General features: G+C 36.2%; 1 protein-coding gene and 1 long non-coding RNA gene across 32 annotated transcripts in view; one reads left to right on the top strand and one right to left on the bottom strand.

The window, feature by feature from the left end:
* The window catches only part of LOC126381459 (uncharacterized), a 197,786-nt gene that overhangs the window by 46,966 nt on the left and 131,885 nt on the right, over positions 1 to 18,935 (top strand). For 4 of the 31 annotated variants that reach the window (XM_050030949.1, XM_050030942.1, XM_050030947.1 and 1 more), the window contains exons 1-2: positions 9,833 to 10,082; positions 14,574 to 14,606. The exons of 2 other annotated variants lie outside the window; for them this stretch is intronic. The gene's annotated coding sequence lies outside the window, so the exon portion shown is untranslated. Of the gene's footprint in view, positions 1 to 1,923; positions 2,061 to 2,184; positions 2,275 to 9,832; positions 10,083 to 14,573; positions 14,607 to 18,935 lie in introns of those variants that run through there. 25 more of the 31 variants (XR_007568824.1, XR_007568823.1, XR_007568820.1 and 22 more) reach the window with 16 other exon arrangements.
* Positions 7,291 to 8,548, bottom strand: LOC126381462 (uncharacterized). The gene is made up of 4 exons (XR_007568836.1): positions 8,344 to 8,548; positions 8,071 to 8,198; positions 7,779 to 7,937; positions 7,291 to 7,486 (listed from the first exon to the last, which is right to left on the bottom strand). It is a non-coding gene; the product is annotated as an uncharacterized LOC126381462 (long non-coding RNA).

The raw sequence follows: 18,935 nt of genomic DNA, 5'->3' as shown, positions 1-18,935 counted from the left end.
GACAAAAGTGCAACTATCCTGTGGACAAGAACAGCACAAGATTCTCAAAGGAAGTTATTTGGCAGTTATACCTCGAAACTGCAACTTAAAAACTACAGAATTCACTATCTCAAATTCTTACGACACTATCAAAGGACAAGTTGTGAAGATTATGGACCTGACGACCCAACCAGTGGAAGCAAACCAATACACACAAGCAACCGTGAGATTAAACTCAATAAATCTCGAAAATCTTCACTCCATCAACACGAAAATATCTCTGCAACATCCTGTGAAAATAACATCGATCGACGACCAAAACGTTTTATACCATACGACCATACCTATCTACACTATCCTATTAAGTACATCTGTACTAGGAATCGGTCTAATAGTCTACAACAACCGTCGAATATTTATCTCAAAAGAAAAATCGTCCGACGAGCCGCAGCACGTTTATGCAACCATCACTAAAGAGCGGAAATTCGACCCCAAAGAGATGAAAATTAACACAAAGAACCTCTCAGCAACATTTTCGCAAGAAACCTTCAAATAGTTGCTGATCTGCGGGGGGAGGTGTTAAGTTATATGCCAGCACGGTATATGCTGACAGGAAGAGACCTCAATACACAATTACAATATTGCGACATCGGAAGCAGCAACGTGCGGCACGAGGCGCCGAGTCAGCACACGCGCCACGATCATATTTTACCTAGTTTTTATAAATCACTTTTGGTACTGACATCGTCCAAATGACACCTAATTTAGTTTATAATTATTGTAATTTTCATTTTTGAAATTAAATAAGTTAAGATAATTTTGGTTTTTTTTTGCATCCTCCGACTGCAGGACTCTTAATTAGCGTTTAAACACCGAAAAAACAAATCTGCCTGTTCATTTATTACTTGTTTCATTTAACAGGAATTTTCATATCGATCGTATTCAATTAACTTTGAACAGTTACAACTACACGTAAACTGAGCATGTAGTCTATTTACAGCAAGATCGTGACCGCTGACTGCAGCTCCCCTTCTCCCTCCATTTCACTCCCAATCGACATTTTCACCTTTGCTGATATGATTACTCCACAGGATACCTCCATCCCCTGCATACCTGGTCGCTAGATTCGGCTGGCACGTCATATCGGTTTGATAGCCAACTCACGTAACTATTGTTGATCGACCCACAGTCCACTGAAGTGCCTACGATGAAGGGAACAACATGGACAGTTCTACTCCGAATTACTCCAACCCATGCGATGTTCATCCACGCGACAACCCACCTGATCTGAGTGGAACTTAACTGAAGCAAGAGAGTGATGCCTAATTCCATCTGCCAACTAGCTCCACTTCTCTCCCGTGCACCAGTCGCACCCACACCGACGTGTTCATCTTGCCAGTTTTCCTCACACCCGTCCACTTGTCTCTTGAAGATTGGCGTCCACAACACCAACGGTTGGTTAGGTCATGCAAGCATTGTTACAATTGATAAAAACACATATTTTCATTTAGTGAATGTGATAACCTGTACTAATAATTTGGTCAACTTAGCGATGATAACTCAATGTAACTATTAACAAACTCGGTACGTGTTTGTTATTGTCAATAATATCTTTAAATTATACAACTCGCTTATGTTTGACAATTACCGAGTAATTGCTTTGCTTATTGCATGCTAATTGCTGAAAATTGCTTTTTATTTTAAATTCCTTAGCTAAAAATTGCTTTTTCTTTCACATTTTTCTGCTTATTGAATGACTATTGCTAACTCATTAGATAGAACCTACTTCTCATATAAGTAGGTGGATGCGGCCTCGATTAGCGGGGGAACCACATGAAAAAAAGCGAGCTACTGGGTGTACCTCCTGGGTAGTTTGGAAATCACCTAATATATATATGTATTATATTTATAAATAAAAGGTAATATATATAAATTATCATTTTTTTTTAACAGGAAATGCACAATGCTAAAAACTGCGTAGGAGATTTTAATACAATAGTACTACCAAGCCTGATGTTGGCCGCTATTTCAATGAATGCAGCAGTGTGACAGCTAGCAATCAAAAGTAACAAGATATCGAGGTACGTTACATGACGATCACGACCACTTTGGCAAAAACGTATCGCTATAGACTAAGGAAAAAAAAATAATATATATTTTATTTACAGGAAATGCAGATGGCAATAAACTGTGTAGGAGATTATGATTGCAATAGAATAAAATCGACCAAGCCTGAAGTCCTTCAATGCACGCAGCAGTGTGACAGCCAGCAATCAAAAGTTACAAGATATCGAGGTACGTTATATGACGACCACGACTATTTTGGCAAAGACGTATCGCTATCGACCAAGGAAAAGAAATTATATATAATATTTAATATATATTTTATTTATAGGAAATGCAGAAGGCAAAAAACTGCGTAGGAGATTATTAATACAATAGTATTATATCAACCAAGCCTGATGTCGGTAGCTTCTTCAATGAATGCAGCAGTGTGACAGCCAGCAATCAATAGTGACAAGAATCTAGGTACGTTACATGACGACCACGACCACTTTGGCAAAAACGTATCGCTATCGACTAAGAAAAGGATATTATATCTATACGTTATTATAAATAAATTAATATTATTTTATTTTTAACAGGAAATACAGAAGGCAAATTTTTTTTTTTTTTTTTGACGTGACTTATTGTAGATTTGCCGCAGATGGCATTAACTACTTGGCCGGACAAATGGGGAGCGCTGAAGGCTCTCACCCGGTACAACATTTAAGACAACAGGCCTGAGGGTGCCCAGTTGGGCGCGAACCTCGGCTCAGGGCGTCGTCTGAGAGGAAAAATATTTGAAAGAATTAATCGACCCTAGTGGGTCGATAGCGATAAGCGCTGAATGAGGGAAATCGTCGACCACGCCGGCGGGGTCGGTATCGGGGTCCTGAAGTGTTTGGTGTCGCGAGCTGATTGGCTGCCTCTATGGCTAGGGTAATCGGGTCGTCGGGATCGTATATTACGTCCTTCGGACGCCGATACTTTTCAGTACCGTCCCTAAGCGGGATGTAATCGGAAGCCGCAACTACCAGGGGATTCGGGTGGTGCGGAGCAGAATCGAAAAAACGTTTGGAAGCTAATTTGAGCCATTGGGCAATGGTTGGCAGACCTAGGTCAATGTGCAGATTTTCATTGCGAAGGAACCACGGAGCTCCCGTGGCTTTCCGCATGAAACGATTTTGTATTACCTGTAGACGGTGGATTTGAGAGGGACTCGCATGAGCGAAAACTACCCCTGCATAGGTCATGATCGGACGGATGCAAGTCGTGTAGATTTTCACCTTATTCCTAAGGGACAATTTACTTCGCTTGTTAAGGAGACAATGAAGACGGCCCATTACAAACGCGGCGCGATCGCGCACACGTTTGATATGGGCCTTGAAAGTAAGACGTCTATCTAAGACTACGCCGAGATATTTGACTTGCTCCTCCCAAGGGATCGGCTTGCCAAACATCTTAATGATTTTAAGTTGACGGCGTGACCGTGGCGTGTTATAATAGCCCTTTGAAAAGTACACCGCTGCACTTTTCTCCGGGTTTACCTCGATTCTCCATTTGCGAAACCACTTGCCCAAGGCATTGGCCGCGCGTTGGAGGATTCCGGTCATCATAACTCGACCACGGCACGAAGAATAGATGGCTGTATCATCCGCAAATAAAGCTAATTCGGTATTAGGGGATTTGGGAATGTCACTAGTATACAATGAAAATAGTAAAGGGGAGAGAACGGAGCCTTGTGGGACTCCGGACAGAAGGCAAAGAAGCAGATGTCATCAAAGAAGATCTTTGTTCCTGCAATGTTTCCGCAGACGATACATCCAACAGAGCGAAGTGGAAGGAAAAGACTCTGAATAAAGACCCCACCACCATATGGGAACAATGCAAGGTAGAGAGAGAGAATATAATGTTATATTTCTTTTTGATAACATAAAATAAACTAACAATATCCTACACATTTTTTTTATTTCTTTTTGTGTCTGTCTTAATAGTTATTACAAATCTGTGATGCGAAACAAACTATACGAAAACGTCAATCCACATACAACGCCCGCGAAGCTGCTTTAGCAGCGAGCGCACTTAGCACCATCTAGTTATTATTATTATATTATTATTATATTATTATTATTATATTATATATAGCTACAAACCCATGTACCTATTGACTGACTGACTCACTGACATAATTGTTCTCCCAGAAGGAGCGTCGGGGGGTAAAAATAATGTATGAGAAAAGTGATCTGGATCTCCCGGTGAGTATGGGAAAACTTCCAGATCTTGGAAAACTGCTCCGCATCAGGGAGAGACTCTACGGCCTGGCGCATCTATCGCACCTGGAATGATTCTTTTTTCACGAAACCTATTAAAATCTTGGTCAAATTCTATTGTCGGTGAAAAAAAATCAAAATGGCGGAAAAACAAGATGGCCGCCATACAAAATTTTGTTTTTCCGGAAAATGTCTCGGGGGTAAAAACTGTGTATGGGAATGTAATCGGAGTGTCTTGTCGAGTACGGAAAATGTTCTCAGTCTTCGAAAACTGCTCCGCATCAGGGAGACACCCTACGGCCTGGCAAAACTATCGCACCTAGAACAATACTTTTTTCACAAAACCTATTTAAATCTTGGTCAAATTCTATCGTGAGTGAAAAAAAATCAAAATGGCGGAAAAACAAGATGGCCGCCATACAAAATTTTGTTTTTCCAAAAAAATGTCTTAGAGGTAAAAACAATGTATGGGGGTCTAATCGGAATGTCATGTTGAGTATGGAAATACTTCTCGATCTTTGAAATCTGCTCCGCATCAGGGAGACACCCTACGGTCTGGCGAAACTATCGCACCTGGAACGATTCTTTTTTCACGAGACCTATTTAAATCTTGGTCAAATTTTATCGTCGGAGAAAAAAAACCAAAATGGCGGAAAAACAAGATGGCCGCCATACAAAATTTTGTTTTTCCAAAAAAATGTCTTAGAGGTAAAAACAATGTATGGGGGTCTAATCGGAATGTCATGTTGAGTATGGAAATACTTCTCGATCTTTGAAATCTGCTCCGCATCAGGGAGACACCCTACGGCCTGGCAAAACTATCACATCTAGATCAATTGTTTTTTCGCACAATGTATTTAAATCTTGGTCAAATCCAATCGCCGGCGAAAAAAAATCAAAATGGCGGAAAAACAAGATGGCCGCCATACAAAATTTTGTTTTTTCAGAAAATGTCTCGGTGGTAAAAATTATGTATAAGTATGTAATCGGAACGTCTTGTTGAGTATGGAGACACTTCTCTTTCTTCAAATCTGCTCCGCATCAGGGAGACACCCTACGGCCTGGCAAAACTATAAAACCTGGAGCAATTTTTCTTTCGCAAAACATATTTAAATCTTGGTCAAATTCAATCCCCGCTGAAAAAAAAACAAAATGGCGGAAAAACAAGATGGCCGCCATACAAAATTTTCGTTTTTCCCGAAAATGCCTCGGGGGTAAATATGATGTATGAGGAATGTGATCGAAACATCATGTTGAGTATGGAAATACGTCTCGATCTTTGAAAACTGCTCCGCATCAGGGCGGCATCCTACGGCCTGGCGAAACTATCGCATCTGGAACTTTTTTGTTTTTACGAAACCTATTCAAATCTTGGTCAAATTCTATTGTCGGTGAAAAAAAATCAAAATGGCGGAAAAACAAGATGGCCGCCATACAAAATTATCGTTTTTCCCGAAAATGCCTCGGAGGTAAAAATGATGTATGAGGAATGTGATCGAAACATCATGTTGAGTATGGAAATACTTTTCGATCTTCGAAAGCTGCTCCGCATCAGAGAGACACCCTACAGCCTGGCGAAACTATCGCACCTGGAATTGTTTGTTTTCACGAGATCTATTTAAGTCTTGGTCAAATTCTATCCCAGGTGAGAAAAAAAAACAAAATGGTGGAAGTTTTGTTTTTTCCAAAAGGAGCCCTGGGAGGTAAAAATAATGTATAGGGGGTTGGATCGGAATGTCTTATTGAGTATGAAATTCTTCTCAACTTTCTAAAACTGCTCCGCATCAGGGGGACAACCTTCAGCCTGGCAAACATATCGCACCTGCAACATCTTTTTTTGCATAACGTATTTAAATCTTGCTCAAATTCTATCGCCGGTGAAAAAAAACCATAATGGCGGAAAAACAAGATGGCCGTTGAACAAAGTTAGGTAGGTGGTTGCTAATTCCTGTAAATACCATCTATGTAATACTTATTTTATTTAAAGTTATATCTGCCATTTTCTTATCCGCCGAAAAGCAAAGGGAAGGGTAGGTAATCGACAAGCATAAAATTTATGGAACACACGTCAATTTTAAGCACAAATCTAAAACAACCGTCTAAAAATCTTACATTGGCCATAACCCGACAGAATTATGTTGACAGCACACGTCAAACGGTATGCATACCAGCGAGATACCTTTTTAATTCGCCCGGGTTATTCATTCATTTACTCATTCTTCCTAAAATTAAGAGCTATCAATCATCCGTCCCTTTCCTTTTCGGCGGATAAGAAAATGACAGGTATAACTTAAAGTAAAATTAGGAGGTGTCTGCAGAAATCGGGGCCTTAGCAAAACTGTTAAATGAAAAATAATGTGTAGTTTCAAAATGGCGGCGAAGCTAACCTAGCCACTTGGCTTCAAAATCAAATCAAATTAACTAGGTATAAAACAGAGGCCCTATCAAGACATTTTACAGCATGCCTGCCAATATCTATGTAGTTTGTTCAACGAAAAGCAATATCAAATTTCGATCCCATGCCCATAGTAAAATATTTTTTTTCCTAATTATAATAACACACGTTACTCTTGACTTTCCAGACTAGGTACATTCCTAAAAAAAATATGGATGGTGCTGTCCAGATTTAACTTTCTCTTTGCTCAGGTAAATAATTATTCAAAAATATAAAGTAATGGTAGAGGCATACATATTAATAAAGTGCTTGATATTCTCTGAATAATAATGGGTGGAAGATTTGTTGTGCCTGGATGTAATAACAAGGCTAATCATTTATACCCAAAAACAAAGATACAGTTTGGCCAGAACAAGCCTGGCTGATCACCCGATTATCTGAAAGTAAGACAATCCGTGCTCCGGATGGCATGTTAAGCTATTGGCCTCAGTTACTACTTATTGATGTAAGTAGTTGTTTCCCAAAACCAGACTAAATATATTGACATGGTTACATATTACCAATTAGTAAGTAGGTATATAAACTTAATTAAAATACACATAGTTAACTTTTTATCAATTTAATGATATAATATAAAATGATTTAAGCTCATAGTTTAACAATTCTATGAACATAAATAGCTACTAACTATATATAATGCAACGTCACACTTAATACAGTTTTAACATTCACTAGATATTAATGCTTTTGAGGTAAGCTCATCCTGCAAACAAGGCATGCACCAGCATCCATCAGACATCTGAAAGCAAATATGAATTTTCTTAAAACATAATTGTAGTTTTGACGTCCATATGGAACCAAGAAATACAAATTAGGCATCCCGTACACTTACAATAAAGAAATGCACAATATTTTATTTAATGTGTAGGGATAACATTAAATTGAAATTAGAACAATGTTTCAATCATAAATATTTCCTTATAACAATTATTTCCTTAAAACTGTTAAACAGCTCTCACACAAAATAACTTTATTACCTGTCTCGGAGACATTTCTTTTCTATACATATAATATCACTCTTCAATTCTTACCATAAGTCTGTGGCCTGTAATTTTGTCTTTCTGAGTGCCTTCCCAAAGATATTTCACAACTTATACAGATACAATTGTGTCTAACTCTCAGACTGGAACATTCTTCAGCAGTTGTTATTGTTGTTGTTGCTTAGTATGAGTTAATTATGACAAAGTCACCTATAAATAAATAACTTTATAATAACAGTGTCATTTGATTGTATGTTCCTTAGATACTTTATGCAATACAGTATATTGTGTATTGTATTGTACCTTATTGATAAGAAATTAATCAGAAAAAAAATACAGGTACCGTATCATGTCCACGCCATTTTTTTCTATTAAAGACACCAGTTCAGAGCTAAGCTCCACATTCATGCATTGTATTCATTTGTAGGTTTGGTTTCAACAGAATGTGGCAATGGAGTCAAACAACCATGTCTGAAATGAAATAAAAAAGGACTGTATTAATAAGCAAAACACAATTTCTTGCGATGCAGTTCACTCTTCTTCATTGAAAGTGCTACGCTCGCGCAACGTGAAGTAACGTTTATTTAAAGCATTATATTTTTAAGAAGATACTTACATTGCAATTTATCAACGAACATTAACATCATCCACAAACTTTTTTCAGCTCTATCCAAAACACATTTGACATTTCTGGAAGTTTCTACGGTAGAATTGCGACGCAAAAACGGGAAAGCAGGGCTTGAGTCGATAAACTTGTAAGTTCCAGTTCTTGCAGACAGACAATTTGTAACAAAGAAACACAAGAAAGTAGTAGGTACCTACCATTTTTTTTTTTGGTTATTTTGTCCGTAGGACAGGCAAAGGGATCATAGCCCATACAGCCAAGTCATGTGTTATATTTATTTATATATTTTTAGTTATAAAATTCATAGAAGGCCTAAATCAAGTCTGGCGTATTTTTACAAAATTAAGGCCGAAGCCAATTCTTAGTTTGATTTCAGAATTAAGGCCGAAGCTAGGTACCTACCAAAGATTCAGTCAGTAACACTCAAGGCCAATTTTTTTTTTGTTTTCACCGAAGGGTTAGGCAAAGGAAACTATGCCCACACAACCATGTCTCATGTACCTTTTTTTCGTGATGGTTGATGATTAATGAAATGATGAAAGGTGATGACTACAAATGATGAGATGACATCTAAGCCTTCATCCTCGGAGCAGGCAGACTCTTACTCCGAACCTCAAACGAATTAACTCAAAAATCCGTATAAACTTTTTATGAGTGGTTTTTTGGCACGAAGCGAAAACAGAAAAAAATAACATAAATAGAGTAATATTTTTTTCTAATACAATTACACTATCGCCAATGTTTTACTTCTAACTTAATACGATCATTAACCACAAAACACCACTTCATATTAATTATTTAGATTATTCAGTGAAGAAAGCAACCATATCGCTCACGTTTCCGCCAAAAAGTCCGAAACAAAAAAATAATTATGACTATGTCACTGTGTAATGTTTAGGGTTAAATATAATAATAAGCAATATATTGCTTATTTATTCATTCCATCGACATCTATAATTCCAAGCAAAGTAAATAAGTACCTCAATATTTTTTCGATGTTGGCTGTTTGAATCTGCTTTGCCAGTGAATTTCTTTTTTTAGCCTCATGGACTGCCTTTATTTAAAAAAAGTAAACTCTTGGAATTTTTTTTGGACCGTTGGAAAGACTCATCCTTGTCAGACAATTAAGTGAAATATTAACAAATACCCCCTAAAATGTCAAGTATTTTCAATCCATTTATCTTTAACATTAAGATGACATTTAAAAAAATATATATGAGTGCATATTTCTCTGTTTGTAACCAGGCCAAAAATTAAAAGAAAATTGTTGGCGTCAGTTGGCGCGAAAAAGGTGACAATCGTTATTTTTTTCACTTGTATTCCAAGATTTCCAAAGGTAAGTTGATTTTGTGTTATTAATAATTTAACAATTATTGATCAACATTTAGATAAAATATGTATTATATAAGAAACTACTCTTTAAGATTTTAAGAAAGTTAGCCTTAAAATATATATATGAAAGTAATCTATATCTTTCTCTACTGATTTTCTCTTTTTCAAATAACTAATGTACTTAAGTGAGAACAGTAAAACGGTAAGTACCTACCTACTTAAAAGCTCTAATTCTTATTTTATTGTCTATTAGATAAACACAAATAGTACAGAAGTGGTTTGTTTACAGATGAAGCGTTCAAGCGTTGAGATTCCACCGTGCTCTACAGTGCTTCGCCGTCGCGTCGACGACGAGCGGCAGGACGTCTGCGAGACTGCTACAACCTGCATCGGTGCCGGTAAGTATTTAGTTTCTAGCCAGCTTAATTATGCACTTTCGCATTTTTTTATGTTAAATTCACTTCACGAAATGATCGACTGATCATTATAATAGGTACCTATCTAAATTAGCGTATAATTCATGTTATAGCCGCTTGACGTCTGCCGTGAAAATATCTTAATATTAATAATGCACTAGGTAGGTATCAACGTTAATCAATCGCATACTTATGCTGTGCAATTTGAGTGGGCTATTGTTAATTACTATTAATATTTTTTTAGAACATTTATGTAAGTAAGTAGGTAGGTTACTATAGTAGTAGGTACCTATATGAAGTAAGTTAACCTTTGATAAATTTAGTGGCATTCGTTTAAGTCGCGCTTTCTCCATTTGTACCTATATTATTATAGGTAATATGCCTAAGATTTTTGAAGGTAAAAAGTATTTACATAATAGTATACATAATGTATTTGTTATGTAAAATTTACATTCGCAATTACCTATAAATTGTTTTAAAATGTATGACATAGGTAGGGCAGGGTTGGATAAATGTTATAAAGACTATTTATTTAATATAAGGAGGGACTTTCCAATCGGGTATAAATGATGACCCTTTTTATTACCCCAAGGCACACTTACATCTTCCACCCATTATTATCCTTTTCAAAATAAAGAGCAATATCATTCAACAATTAGTCTTATATATGCTTCTGCCATTACATTACATTTTTGAATAAAGTGAACAACGTCATCTATCGTGTGTTTGGGGAACATCGATTGGAAAGTCGTCGCTCTATGTGACATTTGTGGGTGTGATAATATTATATTATGTGATAGTAAAGGTACACGCATACCTATAATTTCTAGCCACAGCGGAGAGTATCGCTTCGCAGTATTTAATGCTAACGTAAAAGCCCTATTACATATTATATCAATCCTTTGGAAATCGTGCATGACTTACGATTCAAAGAAAAACGATTTTATTATTACTGTCCTGTTATCGTTATGCGTTTAATAATCACGTTTTTCGTCAATCAAATAATAGTCACAGCAGTCACAACACAGATAATCCAAGTGTGATTGTGGTTTGATAGCACCCATGTTGTAGCATAACAGTGACATGACTCATTAGATGACCGTGAAATTATAAGTAGTATTATTCCTTGTTCTATGCTATAACAGTCACTCTCTTAATATTATGCGTGAAAAGTTAAACTCCAAAATCGTGAAAATGTTAACTAAATATGTCTGGTCCTATGAGTAGAAGAAGTAGAGAATTTTATCCAAAATGACAAGTTACTACAGACTGTTAAATACAACCATGGACAAATTTATATCATTTCATGATACAAATACACTGAGATGTAAGTAGCAATCAACTCTGATTTCCAAAATGCATGAAACAAACATAATTAAGGTGGAACATAATAAGACACGAGGCGCCTTATTATGATAATATTATTAGATATTAACTATCTAAGTATTATAAAAATAAGTAATTAGGTATCAAAATTATAATAAAATTATTAAATTATATAAAACAGCTATTTATATTAATACATGTGTAAAACTAAATAACAAAATTATATCAAACAGTCATTAAGTATATAGAGATAGAGATATTGATGCATTTAAGTATTTAGTTTATTTGCAAAGTCTTGAATGCTATAATAACATTTGCCTACAAGGAACTTTTTTTATATTACTGTCAGTGTAGGTTTGACTATATTTTTTAATATATGGTTATATATCTTGATGACCATGTAGTAGGGGTTGGAAATGTAATTCCGTTTTTAACCGACTTCAAGAAAGAAGGTTATTAATTTGATCCAATTTGTAAATGATCGGTAGCAAGTGGACGGACATAAAAAAGACATAAAGAAGTAAACGAATGACACTTATCTTTAATAATACACAGAAGGTAAAGGAAAATTAATAAAAAACAGTACTTGGATTTCGCCATTAGAATTTTCTTTATTAATCTAACTCTTGCCCGGTTTTTTTTAAATCTTTGACAAATATACTTCATCTATATTAGTCTGAAATAATCCCACACTATAAGATGTTACAAGATCAAGATAACAAAAAAAGTTTTTGTTGCCTTTTTTATGCAATTATTAATGAAGTCGATTATAAAAAACATTTTACTGTTATATTATATTGAATCTTCGAAGTATTCCGTCAATAGAGTGCAGCATACACACATAATATCTCGCTTATTTTCCTTCGGGATAGGCAGAGAACATACTATAATCCTTTATTTAAGGAAATGAAGTCAAGTGTAGTGTAATAAATCGAAATGTCTTTAAATATTTTATAAGGAAGGTTTACGTTGCGTTACATCAATTGAGTTCAACGTTTGCATACCTGTACGGTAACATCTCGGTGCGCGAGTCAATTCGAATATGAATGAAACTTTACTAAATCAGTTTATTACCTGAATTAAATATTTATCTTAAAATCATGACATTTATTTCATAATCTTTTATTAAAACTGTTAAAAGGTTACTAATAAGAATGTTGAGGAGTATGAGTGGGATGGGATGACTTTGAATGATAGAATAAGAAATAGTGTGATAAGGTAATGTCATGGTGTGAAAGAAAATGTAGTGATTATAATTGACGAAAAGAAGCAGTGGATGGATCGTAGTAAGTGGAATTCCGTGGTTTCTACCTACCCCAACGGGTAATAGGCGTAATCTTAATAAATACTTAGGTATGTATTTTTTCGAGAATTTTGCTTAGATGATATTTGATAGTCTTAAGCTCATAGTTTCGGTATTCCATAAGTTTTTATTTTACATACCATATAGTTATGTAATTTTCTATATTGTAATGTGGGCTCTAAGTGGACGCACACAAAACCTTTTTTTTTTTTATTCTTATTTTTAACGAGGCTTTGAACACCCTGTGTGATCATGCCAGCCTCATAGGTGCTTTCGTGTACCTATCCCTTAGACAAGGGATTGGTCAACCAGATAGTATAAACTAAAAGCCTTATTTGATAGTGGCTCTGCCAACCAGCAATTGACTTCTCCGTTGCCAAGAGAAATCTTTTTATACCTTTTTATATTTTTCACTTTAGCCACAACTACAATGGCAAAGTTGACGACTTTATTCATCGACCTGTTCAACCACACAGTGTGCTCTATATGACTGTCACGAGTGGAATAATGTTCGGCGGCGGCTTTGGGCGGCACGAGCTGACGCCATTGTGTGAAAGTGCTTAAACGAATTACAACAATTAAAAAATACATAGATTTATTAATAATAAAATGTATTTATTGTTCCAAACAACTCTAAAACTAATAGGTACAGTTATATGATAATGCTAGAAGATTAACAATTTTAAAGTACTGTACTTACAATAGGTACAACCTGTGCTATAAGTACCAGCTATCTTCCATTTGTACAGTATTATATATTCTTGAGTTGTGCGGAGTTGTAATACAGTTATTATCTATATATTTTTATATAATTTAACAATGAGGTGAAAAAAGAAAATAAAAATTATGGAAATTATTATAATAAATTTAAATTGTTCAAGCTACTTATGTGTAAGTATGTGTGTATGGGTGTGTGTGTATGTGTGAAGTACGGATTTAAACAAATCTTATTATCTAACAGGGTGTAATAAATTTTCCGTTTCGTCATAGTTAAAATGTAATAGCCTACCTATGGCTATTTTTTTGCACTCATGAACCGTTTTAGAATCAAAATTATTGATCCGACTGAAATTTTATAAGCGTGGTTATTTATTTTTAATGTTGCTTAATTTTCATAAGCATAATAATTATTACATTCCCTGTAATTATATCTATGATTCTGTTAGAGAATGATACTTAATTGACATTTTAATTTAAGTATGTAGGGTATTAATTAGTTATTAATTTATCTCCAAGTCATAGAATAAGGAATAATACGTATAGAACGGCAACTCTCCGCTCCCCACCAGCGTCAGAGCTAGGTTTACCTCAACCCTTCGAATATAATTTAGACTTGACTCGTGGATGCGCGAATTTTGAAATTGGACGCTCATGTTCTTTCGTCTGATTCGAATATTTAATCTCATAGTAATTGCCCGTGCTGGCTCGTATGCGCGGCGCCTATAAATATTTATTTTCATGGTGATTGTTCATCAAAAGATGCTAATAATTTGCAATAAAATTGAATCTAGGCCAAGTGCTTAATGATAAAATAATGTGAATGCAATTAATTAGTACAGTCATTTTTAATTTACGTATAAAACCTATTTATTTATATAGTGAACCTTCATTATTCAAAATTACTTTTTTGAGATTTGATTGATAAATAAATAAATATTAACTGATTATTATAAAAGCATCTTTCGTTAGTACTATTACCTACTTAAGTAATTAAATTAGGTATTGTAATTGGCAGCCCGCAGCAGCCGTTATTATTTTTCTAATAGTCAGTAGGGGTGTCGGGAATAGGGTGTATTACCTTACCTATCAAATATATTAATTTCCAACATTTACTGATTTCTTAGGTCTAACACACCAAGGCTCCGATATTTATAAAGGTAACAATTCGCAATGTACAGTTATCTCAGCATGCGCTTCAATTTATTCAGTGTTCCATAATCGCGCATCTTTCACTACTGCCGAAATTGATGAAATTTTAAGAATGGGGGATACACTTTACATGCAGTTAAAATATCTACTTCAGAGGGGTGTCAGTTATTTTATGCCAGATGAATTACCCAATGAGCTTCGCGTCGGGGATAACTTCGTACATATAGTTAGTATGGAGGACAACTGGATCATTTCTAATACGTATCCTACAACTCCCGCGAATAAAGACGTAGGTTTATTAACGTTAAAGAATATACTGGACAACAGAGTATTTTTTAATACAAATGACTATACTGTTGATTCAGAATTTGCTTATAATGCAAACAATTCAAATCACAACGACAGTACGGATAGCATATTGTTTACGGGTCAGGGTTATACTTTTAGTTTTTGGCGGTTTAATGGTGAATATTATTTCTTTAACAGCCATGCAGTTAACAGCAAAAACATTAATATAGGAAAGGGCAAGCCAGAGGATGGTCCTTACGTAGCACGTTTATTTAAATGTAATACAACCGAAGCGCTAGCTAAACTTTTACTCGCGAATGAAATTTACGACGGATCCGAATACTCATTAACCCGATTAAGAGTATTAAATGACGACCTTATATGGCAAAACGAAACGCAGGTTAGTTCCGAAGCGTCACAGTCCATTTTAGTAGATTTAATATCATCACCATTACTGAATGAGAATCAAACTTTAGATTCGATTTTGATGAACTATCAGTCAACCCTGGCCCCGCTTAAAACCTCTGTGCAAAATTTTGATATTAGTAAATTGGAAGTTGATTCAAATCCGGTAGATGTATATGACACTACAAGTGATATAAAACTGACAATTTTAAAACCAGTTGTCCTATTAGAAAGAATTAGTAATCAAGACGAAAACCAAGGCGTTAAAAATAAAGGTGGCCGACCCAAAAAACAGAAACGCGGACGAAAACCAAGTAAAGAAAACGCGCATCGCGAAGCTGTAAGCAAATATACGAAAAAAAACCCGGCTGTTAATCGCGAGGCAGTTCAACGGTATAACGAACGTAACCCAGATGTTCATCGTGCGGCCGTTCAACGTTATAACGAGAACAACCCAGACGTTCATCGCGCGGCCGTTCAACGTTATAACGAGAACAACCCACACGTTCATCGCGCGGCCGTTCAACGTTATAATGAGAACAACCCAGACGTTCAACGCGAAGCCGTTCACCGTTATAACGAACGCAACCCAGACGTTCATCGCGAGGCCGTTCAACGTTATAACGAGCTCCACCCCGAAATTATCAAAAAAGCAGCACGAAAATACACAGAGAATAGTCGTAACATAGAAACGCCGCTGAGATATTCAAAAAATTTAATAGGTGAAAAACAGGGACACGATCTTAATATTATTAGATTATATAATTTAAAAAATACGTCGCTTCTGTCTGATAAGACATATAGATGTCCAAATTGTAATGCTCCATTGTTCGAAGAAGAGAAATCTCGTCGACAATGGTGTTGTCATTCAGGAGATTATAATGTTCAAAATTTTCTCCCATTAAATGAAGAATTTTATTCAAATTCAGCTTTTTTAAATAGACCACGCGCTTACAATAATATTTTTGCATTTTCGGCATTAGGTGTTTCCCACGGTTACCATCATCCAGAAGGTATATCTTTTCTAAAAATTCAAGGACGTATTTACCACCGTATCTTTGATTTGTCTTATAATGAAAGTCCTAATAATATTAATTTTTACATAAATGACAGTAGCGAGAGAGAGAGTTTAGCTAGCGAATTAAGTTTAGATAAAACGGTAGTTCGAATGATTACAGGGTTCATGCACACAGTTAATCCATATATAAACTGTTTTAGAAGGTTAAGTTTAGAGGTATCATCAGAAGCTTTCTTGAAGTTCGAAAAAACTACTCGTGCGACTCACGGTAACATCCTCGGAGATCAACCTATTGGTCAAGAAATTGCCGCAATTATTAGTACAGACCGCGAAGAATTTTCTCCACGCTGTATTGTAGTCAAAAAGATAGCAGACGGTAGGCCTCGAACAATAGATATAATGGATTCCTTATACGAGACTTTCCAGTATCCTCTCTTATATCCTCACGGAAATACTGGTTGGCATCCAGATATGAGAGATAATAAGGGCAATAAGCTTAATCAGGTTAAATATGTCCGTTGTTTACTTTTATCCGAATCGCGATTTAGCATATTTGGTCGTTTATCTGAAGAGTGGTTAGTCGATATGTTTTGTAGAATTTTAGAAGAACGCTTGCGGTTTTTGAAAAATAGCCAAACAAAACAACAAAACAGGCTAAGAGTAGCTCCACTCCAAGAATTAATTAATGACGAGTTTATTTTAGGAGAAGGTGGAGTAGAACCTGGTAAAATTTATTTACCTAGCTCATTCACAGGGGGTCCACGATACATGAAAAAGAAATACCTGGATGCTATAGCAATGGTAAACAGGTTAGGTCCACCATCATATTTTTTAACTTTAACATGTAACCCCAACTGGCCTGAAATAAAAAATTCAACATTATCAGGTCGATCAAAAGACCCCCTTACTTGTGCTCGAGTTTTCAACTTAAAACTCGGAGAGTTATTAAAAGATTTAAAATCGGGTAAATGGTTCGGAAAAATTGTTTATATAATGCATGTTATAGAGTTCCAAAAAAGAGGACTACCACATGCGCATATTGCTTTTAGAGTAGAAGGTGGTGGACCTGTAGAAAGTCTGGATATTGATAAGTTTGTTCGAGCTACCATACCCGATCCAGCACAAACTTTATTATACAAAGTTGTCATGGATCACATGATACACGGTCCATGCGGCCCTCCTTACCGAACTAATTTGCCGTGTTGGAATAGTGAGAAAAAAAACTGTTTAAAATATTTTCCAAAAAAAGAAACACCAGTCACCTTCAGTGACGATAGAGGTTTTATACATTTACGTCGCAATAGTAAAAATCAGGCGATTATTAAATATCGCGGCAGAGACGTAATAGTTAATGATTTGTGGGTCGTTCCTTATAATCCTGCTCTTCTCCTAAAATATGATGCTCACATAAATTTAGAAGTGTCCACACAGCGTGCTATAATTAAGTATTTATTTAAATATATGACAAAAGGACCTGATGAAGCCCGTATTGCCGTTGTTGATGAAGAACATCGTGAGGATGAAATCGAACAATATGTCACTAAGCGATATATTAGTTCTAGCGAAGCAGCGTGGCGTGTTCTCGAATTTGATATTGTAGCTAGGAACCCTACGGTAAAAATGTTAACAGTACATTTGCCCGATCAAAATTCGGTATTTTTTAAGCCTGGCCACGCGAACGAGGCAGTTAATAATGCAGGTTCAGATCTTTTAGACTATTTCAGTAGGCCTTTAACTGAGGAGTTTGATCGGGTATCCTACTTAGACTTTTTTGAAAATTATAACATTCATGCGAAAGATCCATGTTTAAAGACAGTTCAGGCGGTGCAAATGCAAAACGGCAAATTTCTTACGCGGAGAATGCGGGGTGAGCTCGTCGCGCGTCTATTTTGGGTCGCGCCGAACAGAGGTGAACAGTTCTTTTTAAGACTTCTTTTAAGTGTTTACCCTTGTCGTAGTTTCGCGGATTTACTTCAAATTGGAGGTCCAAATTGCACAACTTTTCAAGAAGCTGCCAAATTCGTAGGACTTGCGGACGACGCAGTCGAATATGAACGGGCTATGGAAGAAGCTTCCACTTTTTTAACCGGACCACGACTTCGTAGCTTTTTTGTAACGCTGGCTGTTAATGGTGCCTCAGTGGCGTCACTGTGGAACACGTATAAACGTCAATTGGCCGAAGATTTCCTTTACAGGGTGCCAGATGACGAAGAAAACGCGTTTAACATGTGCCTCATTCAAATAGATAGAATGCTACGCAGACACGGAACTTCGTTAATAGAACAAGGTTTGCCGGAAGTAGTTTACAGGTCAACGGAGTTGGATAGGGAACGCACTGAATATGATTTAGATAGTTTGAAATCATACGTAGAAGAGTGGTTGCCACAGTTATCTCCCGATCAACGTGCCGTATTCGATTACGTGGAAAAGCTTTGCGTTGATAGTGTTTACCGAGAATCCAACAACTGTGCGATTTTTATCGATGGCCCCGCCGGCACCGGAAAAACGCTTTTATTGAAGGTCATAACTGCATATATCCGCGGTAACCTTAAAGGTATAGTTTTAACCTGTGCATCGTCTGCAATTGCTGCTCAAAATTACACAAACGGAATGACGGCTCATTCCT

This window comes from Pectinophora gossypiella, unplaced genomic scaffold (assembly GCF_024362695.1).
Source record: "Pectinophora gossypiella unplaced genomic scaffold, ilPecGoss1.1 Pgos_55, whole genome shotgun sequence".
NCBI classification, from domain to species: Eukaryota; Metazoa; Arthropoda; class Insecta; order Lepidoptera; family Gelechiidae; genus Pectinophora; species Pectinophora gossypiella.
The sequence above is the reverse complement of the archived record's forward strand: the minus strand, read 5'-3'. Positions and strand labels throughout refer to the sequence as shown.